This window comes from Canis aureus, chromosome 13 (assembly GCF_053574225.1).
Source record: "Canis aureus isolate CA01 chromosome 13, VMU_Caureus_v.1.0, whole genome shotgun sequence".
Taxonomy (NCBI): Eukaryota; Metazoa; Chordata; class Mammalia; order Carnivora; family Canidae; genus Canis; species Canis aureus.
The window spans coordinates 11031510-11052909 of record NC_135623.1 but is presented as its reverse complement, the minus strand read 5'-3'; the positions used below and the strand labels follow the sequence as shown (position 1 = coordinate 11052909).

At 53.5% G+C, this 21400-nt stretch overlaps 1 long non-coding RNA gene across 2 annotated transcripts; it reads right to left on the bottom strand.

Annotated features, from left to right (window-relative positions):
- Positions 1–1981: 1981 nt before the first annotated feature.
- On the bottom strand, positions 1982–15944 carry LOC144281536 (uncharacterized). Of its 2 annotated transcripts, XR_013350009.1 has the most exons (4): positions 15755–15944; positions 14767–14847; positions 13614–13770; positions 13098–13392 (listed from the first exon to the last, which is right to left on the bottom strand). It is a non-coding gene; the product is annotated as an uncharacterized LOC144281536 (long non-coding RNA). The 2 variants fall into 2 exon arrangements; XR_013350008.1 differs by lacking the exons at positions 13098–13392; positions 13614–13770; positions 14767–14847 and adding exons at positions 1982–3776; positions 10797–10871.
- Between the last annotated feature and the right edge of the window lie 5456 nt (positions 15945–21400).

Below are 21400 nucleotides of genomic sequence, written 5' to 3'. Positions count from 1 at the left end.
CAAAGCTGAAGGCCGTGTCCCAGGATCTGTATTCTCCACCCTTGTGATGCTCAGCTTCGAGACGTGGGGAAACAATTTGAAAATTGAAATTGCAGGGCAGCCCGGGTCGCTCAGCGGTTTAGCACCGCCTTCAGCCCAGGGCCTGATCCTGGAGACCTGGGATCGAGTCCTACGTCGGGCTCCCTGCGTGGAGCCTGCTTCTCCCTCTGCCTGTGTCTCTGCCTCTCTCTCTCTCTCTGTGTCGGTCGTGAATATATAAATAAAATCTTAAAAAAAAAAAAGAGGAAAATTGAAATGTGCAGTCCTCACTCGACTATGGGGTGGAGGTGCCAAGTCCCTGAACAAGGTAGACAGCTTTCTCGAGCCTTGGTTTCCTTTGGTGTGAAATGGGGATTATAATACGTGGAAGGTGCTCCCCAAAGCCCGGGGATGCTGACTGCCACCTTCAGCCTGTCTTGGCCTCTGATATCTGAGTGTAGGGAAACAAGAAAAGGGACCTGTCCCAACTCGGGTTAGATCCCATGACTGCTTCGCTCAGACATCTCAGAGCCCAGTGAGGGGAGGTTTCCAGCCAGACCAGAGTCTGTAGGTCTTAACCGGAGTGTATATCTGGCTTGAGCGCCGCTGCTACCTGACTTGGTCCTCCCTTCACTCCTCCAAGATGAAGGCAGCCTGGCAGGCGGCTCTATGGGACTGGGTGCCAGACGGTGACCTGTCCCTCTCTAATGATGATGCTCAACTTTACCTCTTACTGCCTCTCTTGGGACATTGATTTGGTTCACAAACAGTCACGAGGCACCTGCCATGAGCAAGCTCCGCGCTGGCCCTGGGAACAGAGCAGAAGGGGACGGACACGTCCCCACCCTCCTGAAGCCTGCCTCCCAGTGGAGAAGGGTAGAGGTTTTGGGGTGGAGACACACAGGCTGCTGAGGTCGGTGAGGTCTGTAGGTGCTCAATCCTGAGGCCCAGAGTTTTGGGATGCCCACTCCTGAAAGTGAATGTCCACCTTTAAGTCTGACCCCGCAATGCCAACCTTTCAAGTCTCTGGGAGTCAGTGAACACAGCTCTGTGCGGTGTCTGGTATGGCCCCAGGCACATCCGGGGTGCTCTGTAAGTTGGACATCCCCCCTCTTTGTCCAGACACAGGTCTTCTGGTGTCCCTCTGCCTGTGTCTCCCCATCACTGCCCTGATTTTCAGGTAGGACAAGACACAAGAGAGGCTTTTTTGTGTTCAGGGCCGAAGGTGAGACATTTCTTCTTTTGTAAAAGACCTATTTTTTTTGGGGGGGAGCAATTTTAGGTTCAGAGCAAAATTAAGAGGAAGGCACAGAGATTTCCCAACACCCCCGGCCCTACACATACACAGCCTCCCTCAGGGCTGGTACATTTGTTACCACTGATGAACCTACACCGAAGCATCCTTGTCCGTGGTTTACCGTGGGGTTCACCCTTGCTGGTGCAGGCCCTATGGGTTTGGACAAATGTGTATGTATCCGTCATTATAATATCAGTATGGAACCTTTTTGCTGCCTTGAAAATCCCTGGTAGGTGAGCCACTTCTTTGGGTTCAGGGACAGCCTGCCGGGCAGTGTAAGAGGAGGACAGAAAATGCCTGGGGCTGTCGGGGGGGAAGGTCTGCCTGGTGCATCCTAGGCCCAGGGGGGCAGGGCCCAGCCTGGGGGCTCCTTGGAGCAAGCCACAGAAGGGTGACCTGCGTAGACCCGAGCGAGGGAACATAAGTCAGACGAAGCAAGAAGAAGCGACAGCATTTGTACCCGACGTCCCACCCCAGGGCCAAAGCATCCCTTCCTTGCTGGGTAGCCCAGCCAAGTGGCTCTTAGGGAACCGACGGGACCCCAGCTCGAGACCCTCAACCGGCAAAGTGGAGCATGGCATTGTTGTCCATCATAAAAATCAATGGTTCTTTTGCTAAGTGGTCAATATTTATTTGGCTTTAGCATTGTTTAATTCAATGCATCAATTAAAGATAGTGTAATGTCTGCTCTGGTCTGCAGCCCCGGCTTCTGTGTGTCGTTACCTCATCTGCTTGAGATCACTCACGTCCTTACGTCTCTGCTCCTTTGTCCCCTTGCATAACTCAAGGACAGGAGTAATTGACGTGAAACTTTTAAAAATTAATTTCGCTGCATATGCCACTGAGGGGGAGCGCAAGTCCTCCCAGCCATTTATAACGTCACGGTGATTGGTCCTGACAAAACAATACCTTAAAAACTCACCAAAGTAAATTATGGCCCGAGCAAATGGCTGCTCCGCGGCAGGGCCGGAGGCTTGGAGGGGAGCCAGGCAAAAACAAAGTAATGTGCTTTTGATATTAATAACAGAGATGATATTGATCTGCAAGCTAGTGTCACTTTTCCACTCTGGCGAGGAGATTGCTCCCGGCATTTAGTCCACTGAAAGCCACTTTCCATGCAGGCCATTTAATTTTGTGAGTCTTTAATTATGTGAAATGGAGTCTAGTTAAAGGGCCAGGTCCCAGTTTTGCCGGGCGGAGACGTGGGCTGTGATTCAGGAAGCTGTCAGAAATGAATATAACTCAATTCTTAGATCTGCAAATGCAGTTGTCTTTCCAAATGTTTATTTCATGCCTGCACTCCTCTGGCCCGGTGCCACTGTGCATCAGGACAGACACAGCCTCTGATTACAGGACCACATTTTTCAAAGGACCTGAAGTTAATGTGCCTGTTTTCTGCATAATAAAAGTCATAACTCACGGGGGCCGTCGATGCCTCTCTCCCGAAAGGGGGCCTGGATGGGCTGCGGGAGGACTGCGCCTCCCAGCCCCGCCACCCGTGTGTCCCGCGGCAGGCCTGATTTCGGACAGTCGATGTCGTGGTGCAGGTGCGACAGGCCGCGGCGGCAGACCACAAGTCAGACCACAGGCCGGTCCGGGGGTCCGATTATGTATCAGATCGTGAGTAGGATCGCAAGACAGACCGGGGAGAAAGCCACATGTCAGACCACAGAGAGGGCCACGGCTCCTGATTGGGGATTCAGGAAACGCCAGCACTGCGGCTCGACGCCTTGGGTTTATCGGCGTGCCCTTCCTCCAGGCAGGCTGGGCCAAGTCTCTTTCTGCCTCTCTTACATGCACACAGACCTCCCCCTATGTGCCCATGTGCTCCTCCAAAGGCACCTTTCCTGTGTGCACATACGTGCTTGTGTAGTTGTGCACACCACACACACACGCACACGCACACACAGAGCTCCAGGCTCTCTCTTGGTCTCCGCCTTACAATTGTTCCTCCTGTTGATTGCTCTGTCCCTTTTCCAGTTAAATCTCTCCTGAAACTGGGCTTGCTATTGCATTTTCAGCATTTCGAGGCAGGTCCCCTGCCTGGGGATCCTGTTCTGTTCTGGCCACCAGCTGCGTGTTCCATGGTAGGTATTCAGGTTGCCCTGCTGTCTCCCTGCCCTGCAACATTCTCCTGGCTTGGGTCCTGCCACTGTATTACAAAGAGTGGCCAGTGTAGAATAGCGGTCTTGGATCTAGAACTCAGCTCTGAGGCAGCCCATCTTCCCCGAACATAGTCAAAACTCAACGGCTAAAATAATCAGGACCACAAAGACAAAACGCACGTTATCCACAGGAAGATGTACCAGAACCTTGCTTGGAGCTCCTTTCTCTTACTTTACCAGTAGTCTTGATGGTGCCTCTTATTGTTTGTTCAGCCCGTAGAGGATTTAGAAGCAGAATGAACAGGTGCAGAGTGGATTCTAGAAGCAAAAGCGCCAAAAGCAGCAGGCAATCACAGCTGAAAGTGAGGGAAGAGAGAAAAACTCTAAGAGCAGACAAAGGAACTCAATGCAGTGAGGTTTTTCGAAGTTAATTTTATAGTATAGTGTGGGGGAAAGAGGTGCGCACCCAAATATATTTCGGAAAGCCTGGGTAAAGGAAAGCCAGAGTGGTTCCTTGGCTGTAGGAGATTTCCGTACCCTTAATATGCTAACGTGCACAGTGCATCTCTAAAGCCAGCAGGGATAGAATTCAATTTTTCCCAACCTTATTTACCCATGAATATCTTTTCTCCCCTAGCCCTTATCCCAGAGGATATTGAGAAGTTAATATTCAACTGAACACACTCTGGGAAATACTGATACACCACGACTGATGTTTGTACTGGTGACTACAGCGGACACTGTCTGTTACTGCAGCCATTGGTTCTGCCCGTAGAAACAGCCATTTGGAGAGCCCCCCTTCCTCAACTTCTTAAAGCACGTGTGGTTTATTTGGGGCCTATTCCTCAACTCCAAGAGTGGGCACATAACCCACGATAAGCCACTCATGACGTTGCATCCTCCCTGGATAGCATAGTTGGGTTTCAGGATAGGAAAGTGGTCAGATTAGAGCTATTGAGATGCTATGGAGTTTTGCAAGGAGTTCTGGATAAGAGACAAGTGAACTGAAAGGCAGAGGATGTGCGGCTTGGAGCTGTGGCAGCCACTCTGTTACCAACTGGCGCCCAAGAAAAAGTCAACATGGAAGATATCAGGGCTCAGAGGTGGAGAGAAATACGATTTGTCTTTTGAGAAGACCACTCTCTGTGCTGTATGAAAATTGGAGTTGGTAGAGGGGTCCAGTGTGGAGACCAGTTGATAAGCAAGTATTGAAAAACCATGAGGGTTGCTTGGATTAGAGAGAAGGCAGTGGAGGTGGTGACGGCTGTTTAGGAGGTGATATACACGTGGAGAGTGACTGGTGGGGATGGAGAAGAGAGGAGGAGGAAGGATGGCTGCCAAGTTTCTGGCTTGCAAAGCTGCATAGATGGTGGTGACATTTGAAAGAGGACCGGGTTGGCTGTGGTGGAATGGGGTGAGCAGAGGACCACAAGTTTATTTTGCTTATTTATTGGATTTCAGGGTGGTTGAGAAATCGAAGTGGAAATGTGGAATAATTCATGGACTAGAAGGTCAGGGGAGAGCCTTGGATTGGAGGAATAAACTGGGGAAACACAAGTTCATGGGGGTAATGAGTGACCCATGGCAATGTCATCCAAGCCTGCGTCTGGGACAGGAAGAAGAAACTTCAAAGGAAACGGGAAAAGAATTCTCTGAGAGGTAGAAGAAAAAGAAGGTTTCAAGTAGGAAAGGATGCCAGCTTATTGAGAGGTCAAGGAAGGCGAAGGCTGGAAGGTGCCCTTTGGATTTAGAGACAAAGAGGTCATTAGTTTCTTTGGACAGAACTGTTGAGGGTGGAGTGAAGGAGCAGAGACATCAGACCATCAGGTGGAGGGATGAGCAGGAGGTGAGCAAACAGCAAATACTAATAGTGAATGGTGGTGAATAGGAAGTGAATACCTACCATGGGTGTCCACTATGGGTAGGTATTCTTCTGAGCACTCTATGTGTATGAACACATTTCGTCCTCACCAACATTTTGAAGTGGGTACATTCATTTCCATGTTACAGATGAGGTAACTGGGGTTAGAGAGGTTAGGCAATTTGCCTGAGGTCACACAGCAGGAAAGGGATGGAGCTGGAATTTCAACCCATACTCCTAACCATTAACTTATATCAAAGGAATTACTTAAAGAAAACTCTTTTAAGCTGTTTCTGTGAAGGAGAGGAGAGGAGAGGGGAGAGAGAGAGAGAGAGAGAGAGAGAGAGAGAGAGAGAGAGATCTGTAACCAGAGGGGGACGTGTAGCCAATAGAGAGTTCATGTTTAGATGGGGAGATTTAAATTTTAAATGTGTGGAGAACATACTCTTAAGAGGAAGTGATGGGTACAGAAGAGAGAGAAGAAATCATGGATAAGGCAGGCTCCTGAGAAGGTGGGAGAGAATGGGTTCCAGAACACAGGGAGAGCTAGGAGGAAGGCCCCTTCTAACACAGGACTGGGGAGAAGGGGGACTGATGGAGATAGGTTTGTTGGTGGAATTCCTTGGGGAGGGTCTCCATTTCCTCTGTAAAGAGGGAGGGAAGGGAGGGAGGAGTAAAGCATCACAAAGGTTTGAGGAGATCAGGGAAAGTTTGATACAGTCATGAAGAGCAGAAGAGGAAGCTGATGGAGATAAGCTGAAGAGTCACGGAAAGCTGGTGACCATGCCTTTGTAGGTTTGTGGGCAGCCCAGTGAGAGCAGTGGTTTGGGGTCCACCTGAAACTTGGCATTTTGATTGACAGGTAGAGAAAAGACGGTGGGGAAGCGAGTTTGGGGTACTGGGAGAGTCAGTAAAAGGATGGTATCTCTGCTGGAGCATGGGGGAAGTGAAGAAAGAGAGGGCTGGCGGACTGGGAGAAAGCTAAAGAGGTCGGAGGCTGGATGAAGCTGGAGAAGGATCGTGATGAAGGGCGGCAAAGGAGAGGGGAGGGTCTAGTCAGAGAATGGGATGCTTGAGTTAGTGGTGCTGGTGGGAGAACCGTTGAGGTAATGGCAAGGCTGGTGGGAAGGCGTGGGAATGAGCGGCTGGGGGAAGTGGGAGGAAATGTCATTGGAAAGGAGATCAAGGCCCTGAGCAAGCCTGGGTGTTGGGTGGGTATTTCCTGCGGCTGTTGTATTCACCCAAGATAAAGGCACAGCTTAGAGTAGGGAGACTTGAGCTAGGTATCAAAGTCTCCGGTGCCTGTGGAGGCTGGTCAGGACGTCGGCGGCGATGCATCAGTCAATATAAGGCGAAGGGAGAAGGTGGTCCTCCAAGAGGCGTGTTTTTAAATTTAATTTAATTTTTATTTATTTCTTGATGAGAGACACAGAGAGAGAGAGAGGCAGAGACACAGGCAGAGGAGAGCTCCAGCACTGAGCCACCCAGGTGCCCCAAGATGTGGTTTTTAAATACGAGAAGAGGAGCAGTAGCCTTGACTAGCATTGGAGAGCAGGATGGACACACGAGGATAGGACCTAGAGCAAGATAGGACCCCGTCCTAGACCCGGGGTATGAGAGTGCAACCGGCAACCTCTGGAGGGAGTCAGTCGCGAGGGAAGAAGAGGTGTCCTCAAGAGACAGCCTGGTTTCCTTTCAGGCAGGAGGCGGAGGATGCCTGAAGAAGCTTCTCTGGTTGGTCAACACCACCAGTCTGGGGCCCGGGTGGGAGAGCAGAGCAGGAGCAAGGAGCATTATGAGGTGTCAGGTGTCACGAAGACTAGTGGTGGCCCGGGGGCTCACGCTGTGACCCTGGCCACAGGTCCTGGGCACAGAAAGTGGGCCTCTCTGGTCTCCCTGAGGTTGGTTGGCTCCAGGTTTGTTGCCAGGGGACTTGGGGCAAGGCTGCCACTCTAGCCTTTGAGTCCCTGAGGGGAGCTGAGTGGGCCGCTCCCTCTAGATGGGGCATGAGAGCTGCACCTCACCACCCCACCCCCCGTGGGTGCCCTGTATCCACCCAGTCTGATTCCTCGTTCTCTGGGTGGTCCCATTAGTGCTTTTGACCCCCCCTGAGTGGGAGTTTCAACTGTGGGATTCCTCCCAGAATTCCTGCTCAGCCCCTTAGGAGCCATGGGAATTCAGGCAAAATTGCTTGCACTGTGCCTCAGTCCTCTCATTAGCAAAATGAGGCTATTAAAGCACCTGCCTCCCAGGTTATTGTGAGGATTAAGGTACGTGATGCAAATGACGCGCTGAGTGGTTGTAGCAAGCGCTCAACCATCAGTAACACACCTTCGTGGAGCGCCGTCCACGGGCCAGGTGCCGTCCCAGGACTTTCCGCGTAATAACTCCAGTAATTCTCTGCATTCCAGGGGGTGGGAGCTATTACTTCATCATTTTCCTTTTACTGATGAGGAAACTGAGGCACACAGGCCTAATGCTTTATTCAAGATGGAACCCACCCCTGCCTAGTGGACCTGAGGTCAAGCCAGGTGGTCGGAGCGCAGAGCCCTCACCCTTCAGCATCATGCCCTATGGCCTCTCCCTACACCTCAAACGTCAGCCGTCAGTGACTGTTATCACCACAAAGCCACGTGGCAAAGGTGAATTAACCAAAAGTGGGGACCGGTGCCCGTTCTGAGTTGGCGGGGTGCACAGACCCTGACGCTTCCAGGGTGTCCTCAACCCGCCAGCCCAATCTGTCCGCATCCCCCGGGCTGAGCCCAGCTGCCTCCTGGATGGCTTAGGCTGGGACGTCTGGGCTCTCCAGAAAGGCCCTGGCTGCCTGACCCCGGTCTCCTGTCCACCCAGCCACATCTCCATCAGTCCCCTCTCTTGACACAGCCTCGGTTGGGGTGCTTGATCGCAGGCACTCAAGATTCTTATTAGTTTCCCTCCTTCCTCCTCTCTTTCTGATTCCATCTTGGTGACAATGTCATTTTCTGTCTTTGGGGTCCACCCAAGATTCTTCTACCACTTATCCCCGCGGCCCACCGGCCCTATCCCCTAGGTCTTGGCGTTACCTCCTTGACACGTTCACAGACCTGTGTTTTCTGGAGTCCTGGGTGAGAGCTGGGGATGTCAGGTTCAGGGGCGACGGGTGGGTTCTTAGAGCCTGAGCAGCAGGCCACCCGCCCTCACTGGGCGTGATCCCCCGGGGACAGAGCACAGCAGGTGCATTCCTCAGTGCGTCGCAGAGTAGAACACAGAGTAGAGACTCAATATTTGTTGAGTATTTACTCTGTCCTCCGGATTGGGGAAGAGAAGGGCAGGGCAGGGCATTAATGACATCCTCGCAAGGACTTACGGTGTTTGCCACGTGCCAGGAATTGTTCTAAGTGTTTTACGTCCGTGGGCTAATTGAATTGTCACACCAGCCCTGAGGTGGGTACCTGTATCATCCCCATTTTAGGGATGAGAACACGGATGCGCCATAGGGTAGGGGAGCAACCTGAGGTGTAGGTACCACTGAGATGCAACCGAGCTGGGATTTGAACCCCAGGAGTTTGGCTTCAGGTCAAGGCTCTTGACCGCAACATGCACTTACTCTATTTCTGAACCTTGTATCTAGGGACAGAAGCCCAAGTCCAGCAGCTTCAGCTAAAGGGCATTTGCTGGCTCAGGGTGGGGTCTGGCGCAGGGATGCCAGAGGTTCTGTGATGTCAGTAGGGTTGCCATTCACTCATTCTACTCATTCTCTTGGCTTCTCTCTGCTTTTACCTGTGAGACAGCTTGTGCCCACTCTCTGGCCATGGGGGTCAGGTGCTGGGAAGGGCGCCCCACCAGACAAGGACTGGCTCAACATAGGAAGGGGGTACTCTGGCTAGGACAGGCCAGGGGGCTGCGTGGGCCCATAAGGCAGGTGTCCCCATGGGCTCCTTTCCTATGCCAGGGGCTTTACACTTTTTATTAGCCCTCATGCAGCCTATAAGCTAGGGGTTATTATGCCCGTTTATGAGCAAGGAAACCGAGGCACAGACTAACTTCTTTAAGTTTGCACATCTTGGGATGGCACTGCTGAGATTCCAACTCTGGTCTATTAATTCTGCAACTCCATGTTTCCTGGAGCTTCTCAGATTCCCTGGGGAAGCATATCGACCGTGACTCGCCTGGGGTCCCCCAAGTCCCCTGGGCAGGTCCGTGGTCAGAGGATGAAGGCTAATGGGCACCTGGTGGGAGAAAAAGCCAGGTCTCAGCAGGCCAGGGTCGGAACTGGAGGAGATCCCTGGTTGGTTGATGCTCAGGGCCCTGGAGCTGGGGGTTCCCTGCCCTTCCCCGGCCCTGCCTGGCCCCCAGGGCTGTGCGTCTGGGGAGTGGGCACCTCCCTTGGGCCCCTGGCAGGGAGCGAGCAGTGCCTGAGGCAGGAGGCAGGCAGGCATGGTGCGGTCCCTGCCCATCTGGGGAGTGCTTGGTGGCTGGCTGGAACTGAGCAGTGGACGGCGTTTGGACTCGGCAGCGTGCGCCCAGCTCGGAGGCTGCGAGGCAGAGCCGTGAACGCCAACAGTCTGGAGGCAGGCTCCGGAGGGAGACAGGCTCGGGCCCATTTGCTGAGCTCGGTTCCCACGACAGCTCAGCAGACAGATGGACCTGGGGATCCTCGCCGCCTGGGCAGGAGGGTGTACACATGAACAGGAATGCAGGCGCCCCAGTGGGGAGGGATGGGCTGGTGGCCCCTGGAGGTGGCCAGGGTGCTGGTGCTAAGTCAGGGCGGCAGGTACTGAGGCCTGGGCTGGATTGTGAGACAAGCCACATGGCTATGCTGGGCCCCACGGTGACACAGACCCCCGGACCTCGGCCCTGCGCGGCCACGCCGCTGACCCCAGGATTTGCTTGACTGAATCCTGAACCCAAATCCGGGCTAGGCCCTGATCCCCCACCCAGTGCTGATCCCAGACCCAGACCTGAAGATAGAGTCCAAGGGCCTGGCCTCTGGGGAGTCTGAGGAGGGGGGAGGCACAGGGGACCTCGGGGAAGAAGCAGCAAAGGCAGTTTCCTGAGTCAGAGCTGGCAAGGGCTCAGCGCAGGTGGAGCTTTGACCGGACGGTCAGAATTCTCCCCGCAGGACCAGCGTGCCCGTGGGCTCAGAGACTAGCAGCGCCCCAGCAAGAGAGGCGGGCAAAGGCCCAGGGAGCAGGAAAAGGCGGATCCTTTTGGGATGAGCCAGGAAAGGCTTTGGTTGGGGACTGGTAGTGATGATCAAAGTCACCTAATATCGGGGGACGTTCCCTGTTCTTGGCACTCCAAGTGTCCTTGAGCCTAGTTCCGGTCACAGCCTAGTGAGATGTTGGGGTCAGACGCTCTAGGTGCTCGGCCTTGGTCGCCCCTCAGCCTGGGCTCTGCCGGAGGGGTCCCTGTGGCTGCAGGAACGTGCTGCCCCAGAACTGTGTGTGTGTGTCGGACGGGACCGGGGACGGGGTGGCTTTTGAGGATCCAGGAGCAGTCACAAGGGGCTGCTCTCTGTGGATAAAGAACTCACCTTCCTCTCCTTCAAGAAGGCAGCCATGAGGCAAGCTCTGTACTATGTCCTGGCCCAGGGGTTGGCAAACCTTTTCTGCAAAGGACCAGAGAGTAATTATTTAGGGTTTTGAGGGCCACATGGTCTCTGCGACAACTAGTCAACTGTCGTGGCCAAAAAGCAGTTGCCGACAACACGTAAACAAATGGGCCGGGCTCTAAGGCTTCAACTAGAAGTTCTAGTTATGAAAACAGCAGGCGGGCTCCAGTTTGCTGACACCCGAGAAGTCTCCAGCAGGACCGAGCCCTTGGTGGCCCCCAGAGGTCCCCTGCTTGCTGACCGATCTCTGACGGCCACCTCCCCTTCTCTGCATCATCCCCGGACCCCCTGCTCGAGCTTCTGGATCTCTTCCGGAATAAATAGCTTGCTCTCGAACTCCTGCCTCGGGATCTGCTTGTGGGCGCCTCAAACTCCAGACAGGGTGCCCGTTTTGCAAATGAACACACTGATGCGCTTGGAGGCTGAACGGCATGTGTAGAGTCCCGCAAGGAGAGGCAGCACTGCCTTCGTGCATGGCCATGGTCTTTTCCAGAGCCACCAGACTGCTGTCACCCTGGGGAAGGATGTGTCAGCCAGTACGGGTCGAACAACCCCCAGAATGGGTCCCGGGGGTGAGCAGAACACTTGGTTTATTCATTCACTCTTGCGGGGGGATTGGGCACGAAGGACGAGGGTGTCCTTGTTCTGCTGCCAGGACCAGCAGGCTGGGCGGGGAGTGGGGGCTAAACCCAGGGCCAAATGGGGTCAGTCATCCGGTCCCACCCTCGCATGGATCTGCCCCGGGAGGTCGGTGGGACGTGGATGATCACCACCCAACTACCACATTGCACCTGGGTAAACTCAGAGACGGGGAGGGATTTGGGCTGGACCACACGGCTCGTGCCCGTTCCCGGGCTCCGTGGGCAGCTCTGTGGGTGCGGAGGAGGGACAGCACACCTGTGTCTGAGGGAACCAGAGAGAGCTCCACGGCTCTCACGGACTCTCGAGCTTACTCTTTTAACGGCTTCTATGTTTGCTGCCTTGTTGGATCATAGCATCTTGAACGAAAGGGATCAGCTGATCTAATTCCCATTTTACAGATGGAAAAATCCAGGAAGACCGGAGAGGAGAAGGAAGGCATTTCCCAGAAGGTTAGCCAGGAAGGCAGGCCAGACAGGAGCAGGAGCCTCCGATTCTCAGGAAAGCAACATAGGTCCCCGAGTTCCTCCCGAAGCCAGGGGGCATCTTTGACACCCCGATGCTCAGAGGCCAGCTCTTGAGTGGACGACGGGCTCTGAGCCAGCCTGTCCCTCTCCCCTCTGCCGAGGCTCCGCTCTCTGGGCTCCGGCGTGGTCGGAAGACTCCTCCTCTAGTCTGCTCTCGGCAGAGTGCAGATTATCACTCTTGTGCTAATTATTTTTATGATTAAAAGATGATAAATTATTAAACAAAGTCTGAAAAATGTGCCAAGATCTGCTCCGAGGCTGGGCCTGAGAAGTTGCCCCCTTGGCGTCCACGTTAATTAATAAAGGAGGCTCTCCATGGAGAGGAGCCACAGCTGGCACATCTGGCAGCCAGGCAGGGGCTGGCAGAGGGCAGATGCTGGGCAGGCAGGGAGGAAGGAGACTTCCTGGGAGCACCCAGGCTGGGTTCTGGTAACGAAGGCCCCTCCCTCCCTGCGCCCAGCCGAGGACTCAGCAGAGGGCCCTGTGGCACCAGCCTGACATCTGGTCCCTGGAAGGAGTCTAAGACTCTAAGCTGAGAAGCCAAAGTTAACCCCTCAACCCATTTTCGTTTTCCAAATGCAGACTTGGGGGAGGGGGATCCCAAATGTCTAGAGGAAGGCAGGAGATCAGGATCCAAATCCCCAGCAGCCATTTCTTCTGTGGGTAGTTTTGCGTAGGTCACTGAATGAGGCTCTAAGCCTCTGTCTCCACATCTGTAAAATAAGTGGAAATCACCTCTACTTTGCAGCACATGGATGTTAGGGATATTCAATAAAATAATGTCTATAAATGCACCTAAGCTTGGTCGATGGTCCATAAACAATAGTTGTAAGCCAAAGCTTGGGATTTTTCCTGCTGTGCCATCGCTAGCCATGAAGTCCTGTTCAGCTTAAACTTTTCCGTCCTCAGTTTCTTCTTGCACAAAACGGGGGGTGAGATTTCCTAAATCTCAATATCAAGGGAGAAACCATACGTGCAAGTCTAACACAGAGTACGTGCTCAGTTAATGGTAGATATTTTATTATAATTGCTTGCGACAACTCCAATACGCTGACATTTCAACACAAGACTTTTCCTGCTAGCCCACAGGTCGTTCCTCTGCCTCCTTCATGGGCTCTGCTTCCCTCTCTGCCTCCGTTCACCGCTGCTCCCATTATGCAGGTGCATTATGCAGGTGCACCAGGTGCAGGTGAGAAGCCAACGACCCCCTCTCTCCACCTCCTCTGCTCCGACCCTAAGGCAAGGTGCCCTCTCGTCTTGCCTCAATGTTCCCAACAAGGTCCGAATAGGTGTCCAAGCTCCGGAAGTTGCCGCCCTGTGTTCTATGCTCCACAGGCAGCCAGAACGATTCCCTTCAAACAAAGTTTAAGAGGCACAACTATTTACTAAGAAACACTGTCCAATTAAGGTACACCATGGCGTTTATTTTAAGACCCACGTGAAAAACATGCATCTACAAATTGCTGCTCTAGAACCATAAGGCAGTAGCGGGGCCTTGCTGTGGGCTGGGCGCTGTACAAGCCCCTTCAGATACGCTGTCTCATCGGATTCTTACAGCAAAACCAACAAGTACCTTTGAGATAAGTCCGTTACTTCCCCATTTTACAGAGGTGACAGCCGGAGCATGGGAAGATTGAGTAGCTCTCTGTCCAGCCTGTGGACACAGACTCCAGGCTGAAGCCCCAGCAAGCCCTGAAGCCTTGTCTCCCGACAGGAAGTGGAGTGTGAAGCTGTGTGAGAAACCGGCAGTCAGCCTCGTGAAACGGGAAGCACCAGACCTATTTGTTCAGTGGGGAGACTCCCACTGCTGCATTCCCGCAACCTGAGCCTGTCCCCGCTACGTCCCTGTCGTGCCACTTGTCTTCCTGACCCCAAGCAGGTCTTCCAGGGCGAAGCAGACCTACTCTTCTATCTCGGGTCTTGCAAAGCCCAACCATGCTTGAGGCCACAGACTTCTTGTGACTGAGGGAACACCTAGGGAACTTTCCAGCTTTTCTAAAAGGGGTCTGGCTCATCATCTCCTCCTGCCGGGGGTGGGGGGGAGGGTCCCCTAGCTGCCCTCATAGCCTTTAATGCCAAAGCTCTGGAAGTGGCTGAAACCAAGGGGTTAACTTGCTTTCCCTATTAAATATTTACATAAACACGCTCGGGAAGGTGTGTGTAAGTTATCAATAATGCAAGGCCAGCCTAGGCTCGGTGAGAGCTAAGAGACCCAAATTGTATCATCATAATCCATTATTCACATATAATGCGTCTATTCTCTTCCATTAGCGCAGGCAGGAAATGCCCCTGAGTGCTGGGCAGGGCTTTGGAAAGCGCAATAAATGGTGGAGAGACACATGGCAGGAGGGCGGCAGCTGTAGTTAAACAAGTGTAAATTAGCGCCCGGCCGCCTCCCTGCCCGCATCCGGAGCAGCGGGCACACGCCTGGCAGGGAGGGGGTGACATCAATCCTGACGCCCGGCCTGGCCCTCGAGCCCGGGGCCTCCCTGCCAGCCACGAGGGATGCCACACCTTGCAGGGCAGGTGCTCCTGCCCTCCCGGCCTGGGCCGCGCTCTTTGCTGTGCCACCGAATGGTGACCCCCGGCCAGCAGGTGCATCTAACCGGCTGGACAGCTGCATGGTCTGAGGGCCCGGCACCTTCACACAAACTTTCCTCCTGGTCCTCCCTCCTTCAGTCTAGCTCATCACTTCTCACACTTGAGCGCGTGTAGCTGGGACGTACCAGGATGTACGAAAGGGAAGGTATGTGGACAATCGAAGAGATCGCAAGGACAGCTTAGGTCTGCCGCCTTTGCCTTTGCACCTGTTTTTTTAAAAAAAAAGTTTAAAGAGATTTTATTTATTTATTCAGGAGAGACACACACAGAGGCAGAGACACAGGCAGAGGGAGAAGCAAGCTCCCTGCGGGGATCCCGATGCGGGACTCGATCCCGGGATCCCAGGATCATGACCTGAGCCAAAGGCAGACGCTCAGCCACCCGGGTGCCCCACGCACCCGTTTTAGAACCTGACGCCCATAGGAGATGTGAGGTCCTATACTAGCTGGCTCTGTGGTTCTGGGCAAGTTATTAGCCCCCTGCGAGCCTCAGCCTCCTTATCGGAGTGTGCGGATGTTACCATCTGCCCTGCAGAGCACAGGGGAGGCACGAGGGGAGTTTGAATTTTGAATTCTCTTTTCAGCATTTTCTGGCCACGGGATGTTGGGCAGGCTACTCACTTCCTTTTTTTTTTTTTTTTTTTTTGGTTTTATTTATTTATTCATTCATGAGAGATAGAGAGGCAGAGAGGCAGAGGGAGAAGCAGGCTCCACGCAAGGAGCCCGACGCGGGACTCAATCCGGGGACTCCAGGATCACGCCCTGAGCCAAAGGCAGGCGCTCAACTACTGAGCCACCCAGGCGTCCCAGGTTACTCACTTCCTTCTGTGCCTCAGTTTCCTCATCTGTGAAGTCGAAGCTCATAATAGGATCCGCTTTTTAGTTGGCCTGGCCCCTGCCTGCTTTCCGCTGTGAAGTTGAGCTGGGTGGTGGCTCCCAAGTGCCTTAACTGTGGGTTAGGGTCCGTGCCCTGGCCTGCGTGGAAGTCCTTAACCCCGGGGAAGGTTCTGAGGCAGGCTGCCTGTGGGTCAGCAGCCAGCAGGCGGTCCAAGAAAAGCCTCAAAGAGGATGCAGGTGGCTAAACTTGATGAAAGCGGTTCTAGGAGAACCTTACCTGGCGGAGCCTCCAAGCGTCCTGTCGCCCGAGGCGCTTTGTCCGTGACAGGCCCCTGTGCCAAACCAACGCACGTGCATTTATTTTTCATTTGTCCAACCGATCGGTGTTGAGTGCTCGGTTGGGCTCGGCACTTCCAGGTGGTGGAGAGAACAAGTCAGACACAGTTCCCATCCTTCTGGAGTGTTTAGCACCTGCGAGGGTAAAAGCAATAGCGATAGTTGTAATAATAATGACTCACACCTACGGAGTACATGGTAATGTGCCGGTCAGGACTACGTGCCTTCCGTACGGCACCTCATTTAATCCTCACGATTCCACGAGGTTGCTATCCTGATTTTATGGGCCAGGCACCTAAGGCTCAGAGAAGTTACGTGACTTTCCCTAGGTCACATGGCCAGCGAGTGGCAGTGGAGACCCTTGAATCCAGGTCTGTCTGTCTCCATCACTTTATTGAGAGAGAGAGAGCGCGTGTGCGCGCTGGTGCATGAGCAGGGGAGGGGTAGAGGGAGAAGCAGACTCCCCGCTGAGCAGGGAGCCCGATGCGGGGCTCCATCCCAGGACCCCGGGATCATGACCAGAACCGAAGTCTGATGCTTAACCCACTGAGCCACCCAGCTGCCCTCATTATGACTTTTCTCTCTCAAAATTAGCTGCCGAGAAAGGAGAGTCCCCTGGGCTACCTGGGACCTTCTAGAGGAAGGAAGGAGCTGAAGAGGCTAGGACAGGGTGAGTGATCCTTAAGTCCCTTGTTTGGTGCCACAGCGAGGAGAAATCCTGTCCTGACACAGATGGCGGGAGTCCTGGACACGGTGAGCGGTAATAAGTCCCAGTTCAGCGTGCGGGAGGCAGGGCCGGCCCAGGGCTTGCTTGGGCAATGGCCCAAGTCGGTAGTGTGACATCTTTACTGTCTGATTAATAGAGCCTTGGGGACAGGAGGCATCTGAGGCAGCTCTGAGGTTATGGGTCTGGGGACTAGGAGAAATAAATAGTCTTCAAAGGGCCAGGCCTGCTGGGGGGAGGATGTGGGGCCAAGGCAAGACGTCTGTCCCTGTATCCTCTGAGGGCTCCGTGAGGACACTAGGGAGGAGTACGTGTCCCTGGAGCCTGGCAGTGATGATATTGATGGTCTGGGGGACGGGTTACACTCAGGATTTTCCCTCAGCCAGCAGCTGGGGAAACAGCTCTAAGTCTCCCGGCTGCGTGGATGGAGGCAGTGATCTCAGGGCCTGCGGCCGAGGCTCAGGCAGTCTCTCTGGCTTCTGAGAGTGGCAAGGAGTCAGGAGTAGGGCCCAGGACCTGGGGTGCTCAGCCCTGCAGCGAGCTCAGGGTATCATATGGAGCCCTAGAGGAGGGACCCACCAGGCGCCGATTGAGGGCTGCGTGCTGGGGATGAGGCCTCTGTGATCATGGGAGCCGGCGGGCCGTGATCCCAGGCTGTGCCCATGGGTCCGCTCCAGGCCTCGGGTCAGGGGGCCTGGCACATGAAGAGCAAGGACGGAGTCAGACCTGGACGGGTGGCTTGGGACCCGCAGGGGCGACACGCTAAGATATACATGCACCTCTTCCTGGGACCCGGCTGGTGTCCCGCTGCCCCCAAGCCTCCCGGCTGATGCCATGGGTGATCTGCAGAAGAACTGGCCTGCTTCCCAGGGTGCTGCTCACAGCCGGGCCCAGAGTCAGGGAGCCCGAGGGGGGAAGCCCCGTGGGGCCTGGAGTTGACACGGGCCTGGTGTTGTTCAACAAGGTAGACAGCAAGTGCGTGAGCTGGGCCACTGCCTCATCCTGCGTGGACCTGAGTAGCAGGGCCTACCTTCCCCGGTGGCCGCTCCTCACCCAGAACCACGTGAGGAAAGGAATTCTGGGAAGTGTAGTTCACGCTTCGCTGGGCGGCCGCAGCACACAGGCCTCACCTGCCCTGGGACTTGGACCCGGTACTTGTCTCTCTCTGAGTTTCAGGTCTTCACCTGTTGGAGGATGGACTCTACCGCTTCTTCTAACACAAACACACACGTAGGCACATACAAACAAAAAAACAAAAAGCAAACAAGAAAAGCAGCAAAGAGGCATGGATTCCCTTCTATCTTTGTGTGCACATGGACCTGAGGTCTCCTTGAAACCAGTCTGCAGATCCTGGGGCTCCGAGGCCCCAGGGGGAGGCACCTGCACAGATCAGCTTGCAGAGGCCTCTCCGCCTGGCAGTGTGAATGAGTATAAGGGTGGCCGGGTGTGCAGTCGGAAGACCTGAGCCCTTGCTTCACTGGGAACCAGAGCAAGGTTAGTTTCTCCACTTGCACCATGGGGACAATTCTTTTTTTTACCTTGTGGGTGACTGTCACATTGTCAGAGGCTGGAGCAGGGCTCAGAGTGTCTGCTGGGCTTTTTAGGTGGTGACCCAGGGCTCCCATTGGGGGACCCCTGTGCTGTGCCGAGGACCAGGAGATGGTTAAGGTTAAGTCCTAGCCTCCTCCTCTTCCGGGGAGCCCACCAGCCTGCGGAGAGACCAGGGGGTTCATGCTATGGAAGCAGTTTACATAAAAGGTTGTGGGGCTCTGGGGAAGAAGGAGGAGACCCATCCCTCCTGTGAAGGCTTGTAGTGGGGCAAGCATGCGAATCGGGCCTTGAGGGATGGATATGGCTGTGATGAGCCTGGGTGGGAGGGACGAGTCCGGGGTGCAGCGTGCGTGGGGCTGGGAAAGGAGCGTGGGGCAGTGGAACGGAGGCTGTGGGGCAAGGAGGGGGGTAACGGTGGACAAGAGTGAGGAGCGGTGTGCAGAGCCTCGGACACCCGCCGAAGACGTTCACACGGTGTTAGCTGAGGCAGCGGGTGTCACCCCAGGGAGGCACCAGCAGGCGCCACGCCCTCAGCCTCCTGGAGTCACTCCTGCACAGCGAATCCGGGGAACTCCCCGCCTTCCCACAGCCAAGTCCCGGAAGGATTCCCACGGTTTCCGCGGGGGGTGCTTCACAACCTTCCTTTCAGTCTACTGCAGGTGGTTTCCCAGGCCACCCATGGACCCGGTGCCACCCTCCTCACCTGGTGGCTTCATAGTGCGTGACTCTGCCCATTTGCTTCTATCCCCAGAGTTCCATTGGCCCAAGGCTGTTGGGGGATCAGGGCGCAGACTTTTGCCATCAGTTTATGGGCTAATTGTGGGGTGCTTAGTGGTGCCCCGGACCCAGCTCACACCAATGTAGGAATACTTACACCCAGGAAATCAGAAAACAAATCAGCTGGTAGTTGAACCTCCTCGGCCTGCGTACCACTGACTACCAGGCCCTCCGTAAGTGAGGGGACCCTAAGTCCGCTGCTGTACCGCTGGCATTCCTCTCCTCCGTGAACCCCCCATACCGACCCTTCTCTCCCAGATCCTCCGGGCAACTCTAAATCCCACGCACAATTCCGCTCTGTCTTGGCTTTACCAGCTCTTCCCAGATGGTGCCCCGGGGTGGGGCCTTTTTTCCTCCCCCAAGTTTTTTTTCGTTTCTCTGCGTGAAGACAGTTGCAGACAGGATAGCTTTAAACAGATTTTTTATTATTTTATTTTATTTTTATTTTTAAAGATTTTGTTTATTTATTCATAGAGACACAGAGAGAGAGAGAGAGAGGCAGAGAAACAGGTAGAGGGAGAAATGGGCCCCATACAGGAAGCCGGACATGGGACTCAATCCTGGGTCTCCAGGCTACAGGAAGCACTAAACCACTGCACCACCGGAGCTGCCCAATTTTTAATTTTTTAATTATTTATTTTATTTTATTTAATTAATTTATTTTTTTTGCTGCTGTGTGAGTTGGCTAAGTTGGATTTGAAAGGTTGTCGCACGGGACGCCTGGGTGGCTCAGTGGTTAAGCATCTGCCTTTGGCTCAGGGCGTGATCCTGGAGTCCCGGGATCGAGTCCCACGTCGGGCTCCCCGCATGGAGCCTGTTTCTCCCTCTGCCTGTGTCTCTGCCTCTCTCTCTCTCTCTCTTGAATAAATAAATAATATCTTAAAAAAAAAAAGGTGGTTGCACAGATATTAAAAGTGCTGATTGAGATGCCTGGAGCAACATGGAGAACATTCTAGGTCACATGCTAAGATCCCGCACACTAGCTTCCGCGAATCAATTCTGCAGGAACATTTGCACAGATGTATGAATATATATGTACGATGGCACTGTAGCACGACTCACAGTAAACATTGGGAATACCCTAATTGCCTGGCAATGGAGGGATGAGTAAAATAAGCAATGGGATGGATATAGTTGTGAAAAAGATAGAAGCGGGTCTCTGTATGTACTGACGTGGAAATATGGACACAACATTGTTAAGCGAAAGAGTTGCAAAACAGGATAGATATATATATATCTTGTAAAGAAGTCTTAAAGTGTACATGTATATGTGTGCGTGCGTGTGTTTGTAGATCTAGAAAGATAGCTAGAAGGACGTGCCGCAAGGGGTTAATAGTGTCAATCTCAGAGGATGATGGGTGTCTATGCGTGGGGGACAATGTTCTGTTTTTACATCATGTATTCCTGAATTGTTCTCCTTTCTTACCATGGGCATGCATTGCTTATATAATTTGTAAAAACCCAATAATTTCTACAAAAAGAAAATGTTTACAGCACAACGCCATACACGATTGGTAGGGTATCAGTCAGTGGCCGTGACTCCACAGAAATCTGCATCTGTGGGAGCAGGGGGGATGGGAATGGAATGAGAAGGAACATTCCAGAAGAAGTCACTGGTGGTTAAGGGCGGGGTCTGGGGAGAGTTCCTCCTCTTCCAGAAGGCTGGGGAGGGCTGAAGTGTGGGACCTCTCAAAATCTGCCCGGGACCTCCCCTTGGCCGCCCCCCAGCCCCCCAGCCCATGTTCCTATCACTTGCAAGTGGCAGTGGGTATCAACTATTCAATTATTTTCAAATAGTTGAGCTTGGGTCTGGATTGAATAAATCACATTGATGCCAATTTCCAGGGAAGTCCTTTCATATTTTATGATTTGCCCCCCCCTTCCCCCTCCTTCCTTCCTTGTGCTGCTGTTAATGAACCTGGAGACTGTGAATGCTGCTCGGCCCGTCCCCACTGCTAAGCCCCAAATGGAAATGCTGCTGCCGAAAGCATCGTGGCTCTGGGTTTTTTCCTTTCCCTCCTCACAGTCCTGAGGAAATTGATATGCAGGCAGGATTATGCTTTGTTTAAATCTCAGCCCTGGCTTCTGAAAGAATACATTATCCAAATCGGTGCATGTGGTTGAAATTCTGCAAAACTCAGTTATGACACACGTGGGTTGCCAATGAGTTGTCCGGCCGGGTCTCAGGCAGCAGAAGATGCCCAGACTCAGGGAGTGAAACTGCAGAAAAGCATCTGCTAGGGAATAGTCCAGGAGTCAATAATTTATCCTGCAGCTGGTGGGAGGTAGGCCTCTCACGTACCTCTGCCACCAGTGTGGCCACCCCAAGTGCCACCCAGCTCCCACTCCCGGGGACAAGCCACTCTCCCTTCTCTCCAGCTCCTTTAGAATTAAGATTTGTTCGAAGAAGAACCCGTTGAATGTGAACATGGAAACCAGAGGACTGTTTTTTTTTTTTTTCTTTTCTTCTTCTTCCTCGTTTCTCTTTTTATTTTGTAAACAGATTTTTCAAGAAAGCCTGTCGGATTTGGAGTT